Genomic DNA, 21,976 nt, shown 5'->3' on the forward strand with positions numbered 1-21,976 from the left:
TAGAACTTGTGAAGGAGAAGCCTGCATACTCCAAACACTGAGCTGAACTGTACTGAAATATACTTTTTGATTTTGTGTTTTATATTCTATGTTTTTGCCCATTTCTTTGTTGCTATTGGCCAAATTTGTGTGTGTGTGTGGGGGGGGGGGGGAGGGAGTGCTTGTTTGATGTTTTTCTTTAAATGTTCTTTGTTTCATGACTGTCTGGGGAAGACAAATTTCAGTGTTGTATACTCCATACATACTTTGATAAATTAGCCAACAAACATTTTGCTTCCTGAATACTTTTGGATTTTGGGCTGCTGATCATGAAAATCTTCATGAAATTTCACTATCATGCACCATTTTTTTTGATATTGCCTATATTATTTTAATTCATAATTCATGTCAATATAAATTTTGCCCACAATGTTTCACTCTGTCCAAGCATGCCTGGGCACGTTTATGTGGGGCGAATGCTGCATGACAGGACAGGTTTTGGAAAAGGCTATAAATTTCCATGAAGGATTTTGATATTTGAGACAGATGTTTCCCAGAATAACTGATGCCAAAGTTAAGGAAGCCATTTTTGTTGGTCCACAGATCAAACATCAATGACAGGCAATTCAAAGAACTTCTCGTGGGACCAGAGAAAATTACATGGAAGGCATTTAAGGATGTTGTTGAAAATTTTTACTGGCAAATGCAAAGCACCAAACAACATGCAGCTGGTTGACAACATACTTCAAGCATACAAATCCATAAAATGCAACGTGTCACTAAAGAATAATTTTCTGCATTCCCATTTGGACTTTTTCCCTGCACATGTGGCACCGTCAGTGATGAGCATAGTGAAACGTTTCACCTGGACATGGAGAAACTGTATCAGGTCAAATGGAATCTATAACCAACAATGATTATTGTTGGACACTTAAGCAAGAAACCTCAGACACTGAGTACAAACAAAAATCATCAAAACATTTTTAGCTTAGTTGAATTATTACAAAGCATCAGCACCGTTATGCAATTAAACACATTATTTTCAGCAAAAGTTAATTTTTTGTTTCTCCAAGTTCCTACATGATACAAGTAATCTGAAATTATATTAGTGTTCTGCTTCAAGTGGTCTATCATAAACAAAGAAAAAATTCTGAGGAAGCAACACTTCTGAAAAAAATTGTTTTCCAGTGTAATAAATGTAAAACTCAGTACTCTGGATATTGGCCTGGAATGGAACATTGGCACTGGCTTGCTTTTTCTTCCAATGTATTTGGAGGATTTTGAAGAGGATTTTAGTGTTGCTGAATGCCTTGAGATGCCTGGTACAGGCAGTTCAAGTCTCAGACACATTTAGGAGGGTAGTAATCACTTGATATTGTTCCTCTCTGCACTTTGTGGTGCATCAGGCAGAAACCTTGCCATTTCTTTAGCATTTATCTGTTTTCTTTTACAGGGTTGAGTTGCTAGCTCAACACTCAATCCAGCATGGATGGAAAGCGAGCAAGGAACTGGCTGAATTCAAACTCGAGGCCACTCGCCTCGAGTGCAGAGGCCACTACACCAGTGGCCAGCATGTACTAATCACTGCTGTTGTGTAAACCACGAGTTTTGTGCCAGGTGTGAGTTCTTAATCTTCTATACCCTTTTCCTCAATTGACCAAAGGCTCCATTGGCTCAGTGGTGAATTTCATCATCAATTTTTGCCCTCACTATGAAGTGGCTCCTGAGAAAGGCAAGGATGCCTATGTGTTTTTTTTTGGGGGGGGCCTTGCTGTGCATCGTTATTGTCAGGACAGTGTGAAGTAACAGGCAAGTTGGCAGATCCATGCCTTGCGGATGTTGAATGAAAGGACCAAATCTTTGTCTGCTTCATTGAAAGGGACAACAGTACCTGGTGCTCCATATCTTAGAGTGTGCAAACATAAGTGTCATCTTTGCAGTACAGCTCAGCTACTGAGCTATAGATGGCCTTGGTTCTAGAATGTGCTTTCTGTTGGTTTTGAAGATTAACTCTACTCTAGCTGAGGTGAGATGCAACATTGCAGTGAGGAAAACTGATAGAAGTGTTGTGGCAGCAACGTAGTTAAAGATTAGTTCTGTTATAAATCCATTGGTTAATATCATAGCCTGCATGTCATCATGGATCAAGCATAAGATGAAGACTGTTTCTGTGGGCTGCTAAATTTGAGGAGATGTCTCTACAGACCTTCCTCATTGATGGCGTGGAAAGAAAAGCACGTGTTGTGGCTGATGCTGCTCACTGCAAATTTCGTGGCGTTCTTCAGTGAAGACCAGAGCATAGGTGAAAGGTGGGAAAGAGACCATGGATAGTTGCAAGCTGGTTTGCACATACTGGTCACACCTAAACTCGTGCCCATTAATGCTGTGAGTCTGGTCTCCTTTTACCACTGGGTCAAGACCTTGCTCTATGAAGCGCATTTGAAAGCTAGAGTGCAACTACTTCACATTAAACAAAATCATACAAAGGCAATTTCCACTCCATAGTAGAGTAGTAGAGCTACTAGGACTTGATGTTTCAATCCCTATGGTAAGTTGGCACTCTTGATGTTGGCAGTGGGTTTGGAGTGGTGACAAGGAGGGAGGGTAGGTACATCATCCGAGTCATCAGGTGGGCACCCTCCTTCTTTGACGTTTCGTTGATAAGCCCACGACATCTCCAGAGGGCTCAGCGGTGCTACCTGGCGTCCCAGATACTCCCCTCTCAGTTCCATACCCCCCTGTCTTCATCTTGCAGCCCAGTTGTTGTCTTTCCTTTTAATCCAAATCCAATTGCTGCTTTATTCTGCTGCATTTGACAAGGACTTGATTGCTTGTTGGAGGGAGTGACACCTCACCCCCATCTTCTTCAATAGACTGGTCGTAGATGTAGCAACGAATCCCCTGCATCCTACTTCTACAGGGAAAGTCTTGGTCTTCCAGCCACTCTGGGCAGCTTCAGTTGCCAGTTCAGAGTACTTGGTCTTTTTCCTCTCATAAGCTTCTTTGACACCATCTTCCCATGGTACTGTCAATTCCACAACATATGCCATCTTGGCTGTTATGGACCACAGGACCATGTCTGGCTGGAGTGTTGTAGCTGCGATGTCTGGGGGAAACACAAGCTTTTTTTCCAAGTCCACGTCCATTTTCCAATCCCGAGCAACCTGCAGAATGCCTACATCTTTTGATGTTATATGGTGCTCTGGAGGTTGGCCTGCTGGTACAAATCGTGTGATGTGGACATCTCCTGCCGATGTTTGTGGGAGAGCATTTGTGATGATTCGCCTCTGTTCCAAGATTGATGCTAGCTGTCTGAGAACTTTGTTATGCCGCCAAGTGTATTGCCCCTGGGTGAGGCTCGTGGTGCATCCTGTTAAAATATGCCTTAGTGATCCGGGTGCTTGACAAAGAGGGCAAGTGTGGTCTTCTCCCTACCACTGGTTCAGGTTCTGGGGTGTGGGTAGGAGGTCATAAGTGGCTCTGATGACAAAACTTAGCTGAGATCCCTCCGCCTCCCAGATATCACGCCAGCTTCCTCTTTCCTCTTTTCCAGGCTCTCCCAATTAGTCCATTGGCCCTGCTTGGCCACTGAGACGGCCCTGGCATGTCGCTCTGCCTCCTCCTGTCTTCTCAACTCCTCCACCACGAGTCATCTCTTCTGCACTGATGTTGCCTTGTGCCACTGAGGAACTTTTGGGACAAGCCCGAGCCCGGCTCTCCCATGTTGGATTTGGCCAACCACATCCCTGAAGCGAAGAGCAGACTTAGCACTCTGAACGGCTTCAGACGGGGCCCACCTCCTCCCCGTTGCCACACGGAGGGCCACTGTTCGAATAACAGTATCTTCAGATTCAGTGAGGGTCATGACCAATCTTGCTTTGGTGCATTTGAATTCTTCCACAAGACTTGCAATTGGTAATTCCAATTTGCCGTTCCCGTACAGTCCAACAGGACTTAAGCATCGTGGAAGTCCAAGCCACTGTTTTACATGTGTGCTGATCATTCTTTCAAGCTTTTCAACCTTGCTGATGGGGAGTTCATACACTGTTAAAGGCCGCATGAGTCTTGGGAGTATGCCGAGCTGGAAGCACCACAGCTTGAGTTTTCCTGGCAACCAGGTCTTGTTGATGCGAGCTATGCACATGATGGTATCCTTTTTGAGTTGTTCAAACCGCTCAGTGTCCTTGAGCTGAGCATCATACCATCGGCCCAAGCTCTTCACTGGCATTTCTGAAACAGTTGGGACAGGTGTCCCATCAATCTGAAATCTTTTATCCGTGACTTGACCTTTGACAATGGAGATGCTTCTGCACTTGCTGGGTTTGATTTTCATCCTTGCCCATGTGATGTTTTGATGAAGCTTTTCCAGAAGTCTCTTGGTGCGGGGGACAGTTGTCGTCAGTATTGTTATATCGTCCATATAGGCTCGTATCAGTGGTAACCGTTGACCAAACTGTAGCCCTTTTCCTCCCACAACCCATTTTGAGGCTCTGATAATGGGCTCCATTGCCATATTGAAGGCAAATCGGGAGATGGTGCACTCTGCCATGATGCCTACTTCCAGTGGTTGCCACGCTGTGGTGAAGTCTGATGTTGTGAGACAGACTTGCAGATCCTGGAAGTGGTGCTTTACCGGATTTGTTATTGTTGCAGGCACCTGAAAGAATTTAAATGCAGTCCACAGTAGGGAATGAGAAACTGATCCATAGGCATTGGCCAGGTATCAATGTTGGGATCCATGTTGGGCAGTCTTAGCAGTGGCAAATCTATGTGCTACTCCTTTCTCTCAGTTCAAGAATTTGGACACTTTGCCATTGATATCACCATGCTAAATGACACATGATGTGATGATCATTTTAAAGAACAAGGCAATGTTACACCTTATTCTGGAGGGGGCAAACTGGAAGCTTTGCCTCAAAAATTTCAGTGACTCAGTCTGCAGAACTGGCAAACACATTATGATCCTTCAGTTTACTCTGACATAGAATAAATATGCTGGTGTCACCAGTGCAAAAGCCCCAAGCTTAGATGCTTCAGATGTGCTGAAGGAGGATTTTTATTCTGATCTTCAGAAATTCCTAGTCTGCATTCCAAAGGAACAGTAGTTAAGTTGATTCTCCCAGGTGACCAGCACTAGGGGAGAGGATAAGGCAAGATATGACTGGCAATGAAGAAGGTGGGAAGGCTAACTCTTGATAAAGTTGTTGGAACACCATCTTAATTTAATGAATACCCTGTTTCTTCAGACAGACTAACACAAAACATCATGGCCAAAACTCAAGCACCATCACTGGTGAATTGCATTAAGCTCCAAGAGTTGGATGACAAAGAACATCACCCGCACCACAAAACATAATGATAGCCACTGGACTGGCAACTACCTAACTCCACTCTATTATCTCCACTGACCTGGCACCGAAATATCAGCTTCAATAGAAGAATTACCATCAAAAGATCAGTGCAGAAGCTTTCAAAGATCTCATAAATACAGCTCTCATTGGAGATCTCCTCATAACCACCCCCATCCCCATCTAAAGGAGCCAAGAAGCATCTACCACCAATGGACTGCCTTGAAGTCTGACATAATTGGCAATTGTGTTGAGATTCTTGGCTTCTTGCCAAAAAGCAGAATAGGTTTTGTGGGAATGACCAGAGATTGAGAAACTAATTAGGAGAAGGAATGGAGGGTTTTGGTTACAAGGATAAATTGGATAGGCTGGGTTTGTTTTCACTGAAGTGTGAGAGGCTGGTTGGTGACTTTAGAGGTTTATTAAGTTAGGAAGGGCAAGGATAGATAGGTGGTCAGATTTTTACAAGGTAAGGGAGTCTAAAACCGGAGGGTGTAGGTTTAATGCAAGACGAAAAACTTTTGAAGGCAACCTTAGGGGAAGGCTTTTCACACTGAAGGTGGTTGTTATATGGAATGAGCTGCCAGAGGAGGTGATAGAGGCAAATACAATTACAATGCTCAAACAGGTATGTGGATAGGAAAGGAGTAGAGGGAAATAGGCAATGATTAGGATAAAGTGCCCTTTTCTGTGCTGTACAACTCTATGATTCTATGACTAACTGTAAACACAAAGTGTTCCTGAATTGGAAACACCATCAAGGGGAACTTTCAAGTGGAAAATAAAAAGGTACCAGGAAGGTACTCAGAGATCCAACAGAAAACCTGGGAACTAAAGAACAGATTGATTAAGAGACTGCAGAAGGCTTAGCAACTGACCATCAGCCATGACGTCTGTGGTTTCTACAGTATCGTTTTAGGCATTTTAAAGTCCCAACACCTAAAATTGCAGCACAATTTTAGTGTGCCAGCATTGAGTGTGAACTCATTGGATACAGAAGCAGTCTATGCGCATTGGGAGAAGCACTTGAAGGATTTCCTCTTGTGCTTAAGATAATAACAAGACCTTAGTAGCTTCTGTCACAAATCCACAGCTTTGTCACCTAGATCTGGGAAAAGGAGGGTATACCAAGGGAATTTGAATGCTGTAATTGTGATGCAAATGTCAGTCAAGTTCAATTCAGATGGCTCTAGACTTAAATTACACAATGCAGTATTTGTTGCAATGTTGGTTTACGGTTGTGTTATTTTGTTGCTAGAAAGTATGCAAAACTTGTATGTGGGAACTTTTTCCAATCTTAGTGCCAAAGGTGCATGCAAGGGCTTTGAGGAACAAATGGATTCCATGTTGGAAGCCTGCAAACACAAGCTCCCAGGATTTTAAGGCTCACTGCATGTGGTGAGCTTCTGTCCTGGGGCTAGCAACCTGTTTATGGGACAGATTCCGGAATGAATAGTTGAAATTCTGGTTGTGTGTAGCAGAGGACCTGCTTGAAGAGAGGCATGGGTCCATTTCATTGCCTGATGCTTACTTATTGGGCCGCTTGTGGAATATGCAGCAAAGTATCTAGCTATTGCTGGACACTTTTGTACTGATTTATCTAGGGAGTAAAGCAGGATATAGCAAGAAGTCAATGGCACAAGCAGCATCAAGACCAAGGAGCAAATGTGTTCTTAAATAATGGATTCTTAAGAAAAGTTTCTGAGGCAATAGTAACCAGGATGCCGCAAAATTAAGAGGGTACGTAAAAATTCTAACTCTTTGACTGTTTCTTTCTGTGGCTGTGATGACAAGGGTCAGAAAGTAGAAGGTTGAATCAAAAAGATGAAGGAAAATATGTCAGGATAACCTAGGAGTATTAGAAAGCTCCTCAGCTGCTCTTTAAACCTGCTTTTCCATTCATGGGCTCTCTGTGACCAAGTAAACAACTTTTTAGCATATCCCTTAACATTCTTAAAGCAAATATCTCTTCGTGTCAGAGCAACCTAGCATAAAATGCACTTGAATGTAAAAGCATAAGAAGTGGAAGCAAAAGTAACCATTCAGCGCTTCATGAGTATTTCAAGATCAAAGCTGATTTTCATTTTATTTATTTATTTTACACCACAGTGCCACTTCCATCATTGTCATCAAGACTGTTTTAACTGTAAGTAATGTCTTTCTTCATGTAATCCAATCTTGTTTCATTAATTGTCAGCATATTAATTTAACTTCCTAGTTACTTGCACAACATGCACATAAATTTTAGTTGAATCATTCAGAAGTTCAAAGTAAAAGTAAATTTATTATCGAAGTACATATACGGGACCATATACAAACCTGAGACTCATTTTCTTGTGGGCATTCATAGTAAATGCAAGAAACACAATAGAATCAATGAAAGACTGCACACACTAAGACAGACAACTAATGTGCAAAAGACAATAAACTGTGCAAAGATGAAAAGGAAACAATAATAATAAATAAATAAGCAATAAATATGGAGAACATTTATTTATTTAGAGGTACAGTACAGAAGAGGCCATTTCAGCCCTTCGAGCTGCACCACCGGAAACTACTGATTTGACCCCAGGCTAATCAAGGGACAATTTAAAATGACTGTTAACCTACTAAATGGCAAGTCTTTGGACTGCAGGAGGAGACTGGAGCACTTGGACGAAACCCTTGTATTGCACATGGAGATGTATAAATTTCTTGCAGAGGACGCCAGCATTGAACTCTGATCTCTGCCCCAAATTGTAATAGCGTTGTGCTAGCCGCCACACTACCGTGTCATACCGTACCACGAGGTGAAGAGTTCTTGAAAGTGAGTCCATAAATTGTGGCGGAATATTTCAGTGATGAGTCAATGAAGCTGGGTGAAGTTATCCCCTCTGGTTCAAGAGCCTGATGGTTGAAGAGTAATAACTGTTACTGAGCCTCATGGTGTGGGTCTTGAGACTCCTGCACCTCCTTCCTGATGACAGCAGCGAGAAGAGAGCATGACATGGCTGGCAGGAGTCCTTGATGATGGATGCTGCTTCTCCTGTGGCTGTGCTCCATGTAGATACGCTCAATGGTGGGGAGGGCTTTAACCGTGCCAGTTTCCACTACTTTTTGTAGGATTTTCCTTTCAAGGGCATTGGAATTTCCATACCAGGTCGATATACACTCCACCACACATCTGTAAGTGTTTGTCAATGTTTCACACGGCATGCCGAATCTTTGCAAACATGTAAGAAAGTAGAGGCACTGCTGTCCTTTTTGTGTAATGACAATTACATGCTGGACCCAGGAAAGATCCTCTGAAATTTTAACTCTGAGGAATTTAAAGTTGCTCACCCTCTCCACCTCTGATCCCCTGATGAGGACTGGCTCATGGGCCTCCAGTTTCCTCCTCCTAAAGTCCGTAGTCAGCTATTTGGTCTTGTTGATATTGAGTGAGAGGTTGTCAGTCTGGCATCACTCAGCCAGATTTTCAATCTTCCTCAGAAAGATAAGAAAGTTTGGCATGTCCCAGTTAACCCTCACCAAATTTTATAGATGCACCATAGAAAGATCCTATCCAGGTGGATTACAGCATGATACGGCAACTGCTCTACCCAAGACTGCAAGAAATTGCTGCGAGTTGTGGACTCAGCCGAACCTATCATGAAAACCACCCTCACCTCCATGGACCTTGTCTACATTTCCTACTGCCTCAGGAAAGCAGCCATCAAAATCAAAGGCTCCTTCCACCCAGGTGGTTCTTCCTTCTATGCAACAGAAAGTATAAAAGCTTTAAAACATGTCTCACTAGGCTGAAGGACAATGGCTATGCCACTATGATAGGGCATGCGACAGACCTCATGTACCTTGCCTACCTGTACTTATACTGCACTTGCTCAGTAACTGAAACTGTAATATATTCTACATTCTTTTATTGCCTTTGATGTGTACTACCTTGATGTACTTAGGTTTTGAAATTAACTATATGAATGGCATGGGGATAAAAGGCTTTGGACTTTGTACATTTGACAAAAATGAAGCAACTATCAATTAAGCTGCACTCTCTTGAAGTAATGAACACATAAGAACACTAAAGTGTGCATAGTTGTGCAGAAGACAATATATCCTGTGTTGACTGTGAATGAGGAATGTAAGGATTCAATATTACGTAGTGGAGGCAAAGTTGTGAACTTGGAATTTTATTTGATAGCCAGGAGGTAGTATGCTGAATTTTCTCTTGAGATTAACTTGGGTTTCATTGTGTCATTTGTAGAGCAGATTCCACATGTAATAACTTGTGGAATGAAAGCTTGATGGAATGAGTGAGCAAATAGTTGATTACTTTCTCATTTAAAAACATTATTGTAATCTGAATTGGAGAGAGCCACAGTGATGGAACATTGGGCACACCCTTGATTATGAGCAGATTATGGTTGAAGGATCTTGTTGGATAAAAGAAGGAATAACTCCAGTCCACCACTACCTCAACTATGACTAATTTTGCTGCATTTGACATTGGCACTATAAGCTACAAACACCAAGTGATTAAATCTTCAGAAGTACCCACTCATCTTGGTTGTCAGAACAAAGCCAGGTGATTATATGATTATTAAGCGATTATATTTTAAAGTAGTCATATTTATAATGGTTTATTCTACCATGGTGACCCTTGAAGTCTGTTTTTTTTTTACAATTTATTCCCGAGGATCATACATTTTATTTAAATTTAGTAAATATTTTATAAATAATCTGTCCAGTAAAATCACTCGGCTTTTTAGTTGAGGGAATTTTTTTTATGCAGTGCAATACTGGTCAGTTAAAGAATGTCCCCTGAAGATCCTGATATTTGAAAGCTAATGGAGTCCTCTGGTGGTGAAACCATCTGATAATTTCACAGGAGAATTTTCTACTGAAATATCTTTAACTGTAAACAAATTGGTACCAAAATATAAACTAAAGTATGCTTAAGTCCTTTGATTTTTGTTTTTAAGGTATGGTTTTGGGGAACATTCCAATGACTGCTTGAAGTATGTCGAACTGTTTTACTATATGGTTTTCCACTGGGAGAAAATATTATAGCTGTAGCACATTATTAACCTTTTGTCTGAATGTGCTAGCATCCATGGGACAATAACCATAAAGAAAACCTTAATGTTGTCTCCCAGTGTGAATGGGAGAGAGAGAGAGATAATGGAAGATAATGAAAAGATCCATTAAAGATTTCATACCAGCAAAGAGAACTTTATGCCTGTTTTTTTTATCAATCAAGTAATGACCTCAAGGCACTCCATATGCATTCATTAACACAGCTGTGTTGGGCAGGAAATGACAGTAAATGGTACATTTCACATAAGAACATTTATTCCATAGCTGTTATGGGTAATGAGATTAGCACAAATAAGCACCAACTGCACAGCATGCAAAACATACTGGTCAGAGGCTATTGGAAAGAAAAAAATACTGTAAACATATAATATATTTTATAAGCCGGAACTCTTAAAGACATGGAGTCATTCAGCATTTAAAGGAGTCTGGTGAATTGTATTTCACATTATAAAATGATTGAGCACAGTAATAAATTAATAAAAGCAAATGGGTTTTACAGAGCCTGTCTGATCATTACTTAAAACATTTGCTTGGATGGTGGATCATTTCCAAATAAGCTATTTTATAAAATGTAAACTCTCTATGGTTAACATGACTGCTGCATATCTAGTTAGTGCAATCATTGCTTGGTTTGGTCGATAGTATTTGAAGGATTTTTGTTGTTTTGTATAAATCCTTTGCTTGATGTGATTGATTTTCCATTATGGTTGCTTCTGCTGGCCATGTGAACACAAAATGCCCTGGAGCAGCCAGTGTCTGATCGAATTCTGTTGAAAGAATAAGAATTGCCTTACCTCCTATAATAAGTATAAACGTACCGCGTACAGCACAATTAGCCGTAATTTGCATCAATGCAATCCTCTCTGCTGTAAAACAGGCTGGAGATGGAGGAAGCTGCTTAAAAAAGTGATTAAAAAAAATCTACCACTTCATTCACTGCAAGCTCACCTATTTTATTAAGATGCAGGTTGCTTCAAACTCCGATGTCTTATTCTTGAGTGGTGGGTCCATTAACTGCAATTTGTCAATCAGGCTCCCATTGTGCAGGGAAAGGCCTGATTTAAGTTTAACCCAAGACCTGGGACAACAGGCAGCAAGGTGGAAATAGTGAAATTATGTCAAGCAGGTCAGTGCCTTTTTATAGCTTTGCTCATTTAAGCAGACCCTCAAATTGCCGGCCATTGCGCTGTTCATGCACATTATGCGCGTGGATGGTGCCTCTGCCACTCTGTCAATCGATAGGAGAATCTCAGCAGAAGATTCAAGTGGGGGGATCTTGTCAGCTATGTTCTTATGATAAGAATGTCCAGGTGCAGCTCTGGGAGTTGGATAGTTTTATCCCTGTTGTTGGGAATATGGTCGCACTCAACGAGGGCTGGCAAGGGTCAGCTGACCTCCCCTCCAGTTGACTCTGTGGAAAATCTATTGGCTCTTCTTCCAGCAACTTCTGATGTTCCAGAAGTATCCATTGTCACGTACCCTGTGACGGGTTAAAGAACCAGCAGAGATGGAAAACACTTTGGAGTCCGGTATTGCTATTAACTAATGATATTTATTGGTAACTACGCAATACAATAATATAAATGCAGATAAATCAAACAGATTAGCAAATGATTATATATAAGTAAGTGTGGAATACATATGAAGACCAAGCTTCTTCAAATCTAGGGGTAAATAGATACTCTTACGATAATGAGTAAAGTTAATTTCAGTTCATGGTATTGAGTTGAGTGGTGATGGAGAGAGAGAGAGGGATTTGAGTCTTCAGGTGAGCTGACGCCGTCGATCTTCCCGTTGTCCTCCGAAATCCTTTAGAAGTCACCGACTGTGACCACAACAAAGGGGACCGTTCTTCTGCGGTGGAGCTATCAACCCAGGCAAGGGTTGGGCACACGAACAACTCCCCACTGGTCACTTCCTTTTCACACTGCAAGAGCCACTGATTGATCCGCCTAACCAATCCTCCAAAACCCTCTTTTTCTGTGGGCACAACAAAGCTCATTCAGTGTCCAAAATCATGTGTCTCAGGTCTATCATCTGACCTTCTATTTATCTCACCGTACTGAGTACGGACTGTCTCTCAAATAACTCCTCCCTTCTCTGTCTGTAAGAACGTACAAGCAGGCGATGTCCTTGGGAAAGTATAAGCAAACTGTGAGCAGTCTTCATCGCTCTCTCTCTTTTAAACAAGGTGTTTGTATTAAATATCTCTCTCTCTCTCCTTCCAAAAGCACAGTTCATAGGGGTAATCCAGTACAGTTTATAGGGGTAATTCAGGACCCTGTCACAGCGTAAATGCTGAATGTGTCAAACAATGTTGACTTTGCCAATGACATGTTGCTCTGATCATCCAATATCACAGATGCCTTTAATTTTTTTTTTGCTCAGGGTGTCCTTTCGGGTGGATGCTGGCTAGACGTATTTTAGAGCAGGATTTGCCTTGGAATCCTTTCCCGCAGACTTCCATGCTTGAGGAAGTAGCTGGCTCCCCACTGTGCTCTGCTACAGGTGGGTTGGAACCGGTAGTGTTCCAAGGTGCTGGTCCTGAATGAAGTTCTGATATGTGTTGGTCACTGTTGCATTCAGCGCAGTGTATGATAGCTTACTGTCTTTTGCCTGGTGCTCTGTTGGAGCACAACATTTAACACATTGAGCGCTCCTTTAGAAGGTGTTGCTGGTCTGCTAGAGATTTTTTTCTGAACCCTCTGCATTTCCTGTTTGCATGAGGTTTCTTATGGACGGGGCATTGTCTATCAGGGTTCATGGTAGAGTTTTCTACTTCAATTTTGTTGACCATGACAGGGGTTTTAGTTTTCCATGCTTCCGCTGGAGACCTCTCTTTGAATGAGGTGCTGCCGGAGGTTGAGAGCACAAAACTAGGGTTATTTTGTATTTCTGTATATTCAGCAGACGAGTTCCACCAGGAATGAAAATGGTGGATACTGGGCATGATGCTTCATTTTATACTTGAAACCATTGGTTATCCACTGTATTGTAAGTTGCTTGGTAGATTATCCACCTGAGTGTTTATTCCTCTTGCAGTGTTGAAGAAACTCAGTCTTGGTGGGTAACCATGGTTATTTTGCAGATTGCAAGTTCCAGTAGCTTCCATGACTCTTTGTCTGAGAGATTTGGAAAGTTATGGAGTGTGCTGAAGAGAGATTTGTAGTGCTTGTCCAGCCTTTGCCACAGTATTTGCAAACCTGAAGCCGAATTATTAACGTACACTTCCCTAATCCTTGTTGCATGTTGCAGTGACTCCCCACCAAGCCACTTACAGAAAGGGTCTACTCTTCACTGCGCTCAAAACTTAGTCCTTCCATGACGTTCTGAAAGCTTAACTTCCGGGACAAATAACTGACAGACTGGTTGTTGAACACTTTTAGTCCTGCTGTGACGAGGTCCTGATATTAACAAAACTTAAGACTCACAGATATTGCTGTTTCAAGGACAAATAAAGAGTAGATAGATACAGATGTCTTTACACTGTGTGCCTTAGATTGAAATCCAAATTAACTTGTGCAGGAAATTGTATAAAAAAACAGCTTATGTACAGGAAGTGATGTTCATACGAAATGAACTGTGCCTCTAGAGGGCAGAACATTGTCTCTTGGTGGACATTAATGGAGGATATAAAAGATCTTAGTAGTTAGGATGTGTCCCATTTATATTCCACATTGTTAACTTTTATAAGTCTTACTTTGAAGGGCAGTTTTTAGTTGAAAGGATCTTTACTTACCTGTTAATCATTTAGACCACTGATTCTCAACCGTTTTATGGCCACTGCTCCCTTAGGAGCTCTTCTCTTCTCAGGTTCCAGGGCCCCCCTTTCAAACAGAGATACAACATGAACAGATAGACAGAAAATCATTTATTATTGAACACCAAAAAAACTTGAATATTCCGACATACTGGACAAAACTTTAAAAAAGACTATATGAAATTAAACATCTATCAGGCCTAATGTGATCCTTGAGCTTGGTGCTTTACACAAGTTTCATGATATCGGGCTCCAAATTAGACACTGACAGTCGAAGGTCACCTCTTGCTGTGATATCAATTCTTTTCCTGGATTTTGTCAAGGAAACTACCTCGCAGAATCTGCTCTCAACCAAATACGTTGAGGGAAAGGCTTCATATGTAGTAATAAACACTTTTCACAACCTACCTTAATGTATAATATATCCAAACACATATACTTTAAAATTACTAGGCTAAAAAAGGCCTAGCAAGACACGCTGATCTTTGGAGAATGAAGTATGGCGATAATGGATGGGAGAACCCTTGATTGAATACGTTGACCCGGTGCAGTCTGATTCACGACTGACTCTGAAGTGAGGCTGTGTGGGAGGAGCTTAAGCAATGAATTTACCAGCTGCGCCGAATTCAAACGGTGTGTTGGAAAGATATTATAAATAGGAGGGAAACTATTGACCCCAATGAAGGTTACTGCTTGGGTATTTCATCGGTTCAATTACCAGGGCCCCCATAAACCCTTGGGGCTCCCCTTCTCATAGTTTTCAGTTGGTGGCCCCCGTTGAGAATGGCTGATTTAGACAGCTGGATTTGTATTTGGTGAAATATGTAAACCTAGACTATGGAGCTGCCTGAAAGATTATTCAATTTTATAACACAACAAAGGTTCTTCTTTAAAAAATTAGCACATTTTAATTAGTCTATGAAAACAAAATATTGTTGTTGGGCACAATATATAAGATAATCTCTGCTTGATATTAACAGTTTTCAACCTTTCATGACTGCAGTAGGTTGTAAATTATTAGACTTTGCTTCTGTTTTGCTTAAACATGCTGCTTTATCCAAATTTAGGTGGGAAAAAAAACTTTGTTTATTTATCTCTTCCGCTGGTTGTTCCTGAATTTTTAGATTCAGGCCATGTTTTAGGCAGATGCATACCGGGGACCAGTACTGTAAATGTAGCCTCTTTTGGTCTGAGTCTTTTGGCTACTCCCAAGGACTCTAATTAGATGTCTTAAGGATGCTCTGAGAATTCTGATGAAACCTTGACCTTTTGTTACCTGGCCTGAATGGCCTGGAGCTAAGGCTGGTGGTAACAGGGCACTGACAATTCCTGTTGAGTGGGGAGGATAGCTAGCTCATGAGATTCTACATCTCTTGTTTGTCCCTCATCTACACCATTCTTCCTCACAAATGCATATAAACTGCACATTATTTGTTAGTTCAGAACAGAACAGAAAAGTTAACATTCTTATTCTAGTCAACTGATGGTCTTACAGGAATAAATAAAATTACTGTTAGAGAAGAAGTCCAAAGGACTGTATTAAATAGCAGGCCTCAAATCAAAGCTGAGGAATCCACTCCTCCTTGGCAGTTCTTCTCCTTTGACCTACTTATAGTGAGAGTTCAAATTTAATGTTGCAAGACAAGGCATTGCATATTCAGTGAACTGCCTGTCATGTCATAGGGAAACGTTCAGGGTCACTTGAGAACTGGTTTGAGTGAACAAATTGACAAGAGAAATGCAGACATCCGTCATTGAGCAATGCTGTGGACAGCAGTAGGCTTTTTACTCTGATGTATAGATTCTGTGCTGCTCCCAATGATAATTAATATGTACAAATGCATATTTTATCAATGACCTTTCCCATAAAAGGGGTCAGACTCAATGCGATAGCTATTTTAATGCAATGCTTGCTGGACACCTGGAGTTATGTAAAGTTTATTTCTGAAAACATGCCTGTTTGAAAGGTGAGTTCTCCAAGTCTGAATTATAAGCTGTCTTATAATACCCAAGTGCAGGTAATCAGTATAGAAACTGAAGATATGCTGAACATGAACCCAGTCTGTACCAGTGTACTTGCTGACGTGCTACTTTTTCATTGTTAATTGACACATTCTTCCAAGCTTACTTACATTTTTCATTTATCTTTCATACCCGATTTAATGAAGGGCCGTATCACCGTGAAACCATCATCTATCTTTTCCTTTCACAATTGCTAACTGATCTGTTGTGCAATTGCTGGCTGTTCTGAGACATCCAGGATTACAGGTGTTTTCCTTTAACAAAATACGGTCAGTTAAAGAAAGTGAAGAAAGACATATATACATGCCAGCTTTTGGAATATCCTGAAGTGTTTTACAGCCAATTAAGTACTTTTGAAGTGTGGCTGCTTTTGTCATACAGGAAATTCTGCAGTCAGTTTGTGCACAGCAAGCAGCCACAAACAGCAATGTGCTAATGATCGCATACTCTGTTTTTCTGATATTGAATGAGGGATAAATATTGGCGAGAAGAAAGGGAAACAACCTCTACGCCCTGACGAAGGGTCTCGGCTCGAACGTCGACTGTACCTCTTCCTATGGATGCTGCCTGGCCTGCTGTGTTCCACCAGCATTTTGTGTGTGTTGCTTGAATTTTCAGCATCTGCAGATTTCCTCGTGTTTGTGGTTTTAAAAACCTCTACTCCCTGCTCTTTTTTCAGTTTGGTACTCTGGAATAATTTTCACCCACCTGAGAGAACAGATGAAGCCTCTCTGCCACCCTGAAGGCATCAGTGCCATGCTCCCGCCATATAGCACTGGAGGGGGCTGTGCTCAGTGTAGTTGGACTCTGGTGGATAACATTACCTGGTTGCAATTCCAGGTTTACATGGAACTCGAGTTGTACTCGACACAAAGGCACTGACAGCACTCTGATTTCATCCCACTGGGTGATGAAAATAAGTTGTGGTAAATAGCATGGAAACCATCTGAAGAGTGGGGAGTCCTGCTTGTGTTTGGAGCCAGATATCAGCTGACTGCTGTTGCTGAGTCTACTATCTGCTTAAGATGCTCAAAGATGCTCTTCCTTCAACAACTATTTAATTCACTTCAGATTACCCTTAACTGGTTAAGAACTTATTTATTTGGTCTATTTTGACTGATGAGATTTCTCTTGTGTTAAGTTTGACATAGATCAGTTTGTTTTGCTCTGGTACTAAATTAGGTAGATTACATGAACTTTTCTAAAGCCTTCCATGCAACCTTCTTCATATGAAGGTTGTTATTATGGTTGCCGCAGTAACAAGCATATGTCGAAGTGTGAGATAAGAGGCCAGAGTTTTTGTGGTAAGTTTATTAATGGACAATGAGGACACTATGTTTTGTTAGTCAGGCTAACAAAACATAGTGTCCTCATTGCCCATTAATAAACAGAACAGCCAAGGAAATTTTCCTGTTGCTTTGCAATGTACAGTCAATATAATATTTTGTTCATAATTCGTTTACCTCCATAACAATGGAGCAAAGTCAGTAATAATTGGGTGGTGTTATGTGTCAGACCAATTTTGCCCAAACTAATACATTTGTACATACTACCAAAAATGCTGCAGCTACTGGAACTGGGCGGCACGGTCACATAGCAGGGCAGCACGGTCACATAGCAGGGCGGCACGGTCACATAGCAGGGCGGCACGGTAGCATAGCAGGACGGCACGGTCGCATAGCAGGGCGGCACGGTCACATAGCAGGGCAGCACGGTCACATAGCAGGGCGGCACGGTCACATAGCAGGGCGGCACGGTAGCATAGCAGGACGGCACGGTCGCATAGCAGGGCGGCACGGTCACATAGCAGGGCAGCACGGTCACATAGCAGGGCGGCACGGTCGCATAGCAGGCAGCACGATCAGATAGCAGGGCAGCACGGTAGCATAGCAGAGCGGCACGGTCACATAGCAGGACGGAACAGTCAGACAGCAGGGCAGCACGGTCAGATAGCAGGATGGCACGGTAGCATAGCAGGACAGAACGGTCAGACAGCAGGGCAGCATGGTCACATTGCAGTTAATACAATTGTTTTACAGTGAAAGTGATCACTGACCTGGGTTCGATTTCTGCTCCTGTGCGTATGTTCTCCCTGTGACAGTATTGGTTCCTCCAGGTGCTCCTGTTTCCTCCCACATTCTAAAGACGTATGGTTAGGGTTAATAAATTGCGGGCATGCTCTGTTGGCGCCAGAAGTGTGGTGATGCTTGTGGGCTGCCCTCAGCCAAATCCTTGGACTGTGTTGGTTGGTTGACACAAAAACGATGCATTTCACTCTACATTTCGATGTTTTGGTGTGACATATAAAGCTAATCTTAAATATGTCAAATAAAGCAGAAAGTGTAAGAAATACCCAGCAGGTCAAACATCATCTACAGCAAGAGAGAGTTTAAAAATTAGCTTTCATCAGAGTTAATTTGAAGACGTTGAACATACTCTTTAAACCGTATAAATGCAGTTTCTTGAATTTTGTTTTCCATGTGATAAGACATTTTATCTACATTGCTGTGAATGCTAGCTCATTGACTATCAATTAAGGTATTGCCACATTTCTTCAAACTACATTGCAAAGTGGACATCAAAGTTGCTGGTGAACGCAGCAGGCCAGGCAGCATTCCAGCATCTGCAGAATTCCTCGTGTTTGCAAAGTGGAGTCAATTTTTATACACAAACAACAGGAATTCTGCAGATGCTGGAAATTCAAGCAACACACATCAAAGTTGCTGGTGAACGCAGCAGGCCAGGCAGCATCTCTAGGAAGAGGTACAGTCAACGTTTCAGGCCAAGACCCTTTGGCAGGACTAACTGAAGGAAGGGTGAGTAACAGATTTGAAAGTTGGAGGGGGAGGGGGAGATCCAAAATGATAGGAGAAGACAGGAGGGGGAGGGATGGAGCCAAGAGCTGGACAGGTGTTTGGCAAAAGGGATACGAGAGGATCATGGGACAGGAGGTCCGGGAAGAAAGACAAGGAGGGGGGGAAACCCAGAGGATGGGCAAGGGGTATATTCAGAGGGACAGAGGGAGAAAAAGGAGAGTAAGAGAAAGAATGTGTGTATAAAAGTAAGTAACAGATGGGGTACGAGGGGGAGGTGGGGCATTAGCGGAAGTTAGAGAAGTCGATGTTCATGCCATCAGGTTGGAGGCTACCCAGGTGGAATATAAGGTGTTGTTCCTCCAACCTGAGTGTGGCTTCATCTTTAGAGTAGAGGAGGCCGTGGATAGACATGTCAGAATGGGAATGGGATGTGGAATTAAAATGTGTGGCCACTGGGAGATCCTGCTTTCTCTGGTGGACAGAGCGTAGGTGTTCAGCAAAGCGGTCTCCCAGTCTGCGTCGGGTCTCACCAATATATAGAAGGCCACATTGGGAGCACCGGACGCAGTATATCACCCCAGCCAACTCACAGGTGAAGTGTCGCCTCACCTGGAAGGACTGTTTGGGGCCCTGAATGGTGGTAAGGGAGGAAGTGTAAGGGCATGTGTAGCACTTGTTCCGCTTACACGGATAAGTGCCAGGAGGGAGATCAGTGGGGAGGGATGGGGGGGATGAATGGACAAGGGAGTCGCGTAGGGAGCGATCCCTGCGGAATGCAGAGAGAGGGGGAGAAGGAAAGATGTGCTTAGTGGTGGGATCCCGTTAGAGGTGGCAGAAGTTACGGAGAATAATATGTTGGACTATGTAATATGTTGGCTCCTAGTCAAGAACTGTATAAACAGAGAGTTGAACTTCAAATGGAACATAACCTCTTATTATCATCTTCAATTGAAAGTCAATTAATCAAAACTAAGAGTCAATTTTATATACATGGTGATAAAACTGGGAAACTTTTAGCTAATCAATTGAAATCAGCCTCGGTTAAACGACAGATTCTTAAAATTCGTAAACAAGATGGCACTTTGAAAGTTGACCATGACGAGATTAATAAATCCTTTCAAGAATTTTATACCTCCCTTTATCAATCAGAATTTCCTGATGACTCCACTATAATGCATGAATTTTTAAAGAAATTCAATATTCCAAAATTATCATCTAATGAACGTTCAAAACTAGATGTACCTATTACAGTACAGGAAATAGAGAATGCTATTTTTTCAATGAACTCAGGTAAAGCACCTGGTCCAGATGGATTTACAGTAGAATTTTTAAAATTTTTCTCAACTACACCAACTCCTTGGCTATGTAGTGTTTTTAGGGATGCAGTTTCAATAGGTAAATTACCACAATCTTTCTATCGAGCTTCTATTTCCCTAATTCTTAAAAAAGATAAGGATCCTACTGAATGTGCATCTTATAGGCCTATATCTCTGCTGAATGTTGATTCTAAGATTTTTTCTAAAATATTGGCAGCGAGATTGGAGAATGTATTACCCCAAATTATTTCTGCTGATCAAACTGGATTTATTAAAAACGGTTACTCTTTTTTTAATATTAGGAGATTAATGAATATCGTTTATACGCCTTCACCCAAAATTCCAGAATGTGTCATTTCATTGGATGCTGAAAAAGCTTTTGATAGAATTGAATGGGTATATTTATTCAATACCCTTGAGGAATTTAGTTTTAGTCCGATATTCATTTCCTGGATTAAACTGATATATTTTACCCCTTTGGCCTCGGTATTTACTAACAACCAAAGATCCCCTTTCTTTCATTTATTCCGTGGTACTAGGCAGGGTTGCCCTCTTAGTCCATTACTATTTGATATTGCCTTGGAACTGCTAGCTATTGCCATTCGTGACTCCCCTAATATATTTGGTATTACCCGTGGAAATGAGACTCATAAATTATCACTATATGCAGATGATCTACTATCATATATTTCTAACCCAGGAAAATCTATTCTGGCAGTATTAACTTTGCTTGCTCAGTTTAGTAGTTTTTCTGGTTATAAACTGAACCTAAGTAAGAGTGAACTCTTTCCATTAAATATGCAGGTTCCTATTTATAGAAATTCTCCATTTAGACTAATTACTGATTATTTTACTTATTTGGGAGTTAAAATTACTAAGAGACATAAGGATCTATTCAATTTCAACCTTTTACCATTAATTAATCAGGTTAAACAACTGATTACTAAATGGTCCCCTTTGTCTCTATCATTGATTGGCCATAGTAATGCTTTTAAAATGATTATTTTACCCAAATTTTTATATTTATTTCAAGCGATACCGATTTTTATTCCTAAATCTTTTTTTGATACTATTGACTCTAATATTTCCTCTTATATATGGCAAAATAGAAATCCCAGATTAAGTAAAAAATACTTACAGAAATCTAAGAAAGAGGGTGGTTTGGCATTGTCTGTCCTAAGATTTTACTACTGGGCAATTAATATCTGATACTTAATATTTTGGACACAAGATTGGAATATAACTCCAAGCCCACATTGGGTAAACCTTGAAGGCCATTCTGTACAAGGGTTTTCTTTAGCCTCCATTTTAGGAGCTTCACTGCCTTTTGCACTATCTAAATTGAATAAAGAAATTTTCAACCCTATAGTTAAACATACATTGCGAATATGGTTTCAATTTCGTAAATTTTTTGGCCTGAATGAATTTATGTTATCAAGTCCTATTATATCTAATTTCTTTTTGCAACCCTCGGTTATGGACCAAGCCTTTTTGATATGGAAAACGAAAGGCATAATATGTTTCCGTGATCTATTTTTGGATAACTGCTTTATGTCTTTTGAGCAGTTATCTGAGAAATTTGATTTGCCTGGATCCCATTTTTTTAGATACGTACAAATAAGAAATTTTTAAAATACTATGTTGCCTACCTTTCCGACTTCA

The sequence above is a fragment of the Mobula hypostoma genome, chromosome 16 (assembly GCF_963921235.1).
Source record: "Mobula hypostoma chromosome 16, sMobHyp1.1, whole genome shotgun sequence".
Classification (NCBI taxonomy): domain Eukaryota; kingdom Metazoa; phylum Chordata; class Chondrichthyes; order Myliobatiformes; family Myliobatidae; genus Mobula; species Mobula hypostoma.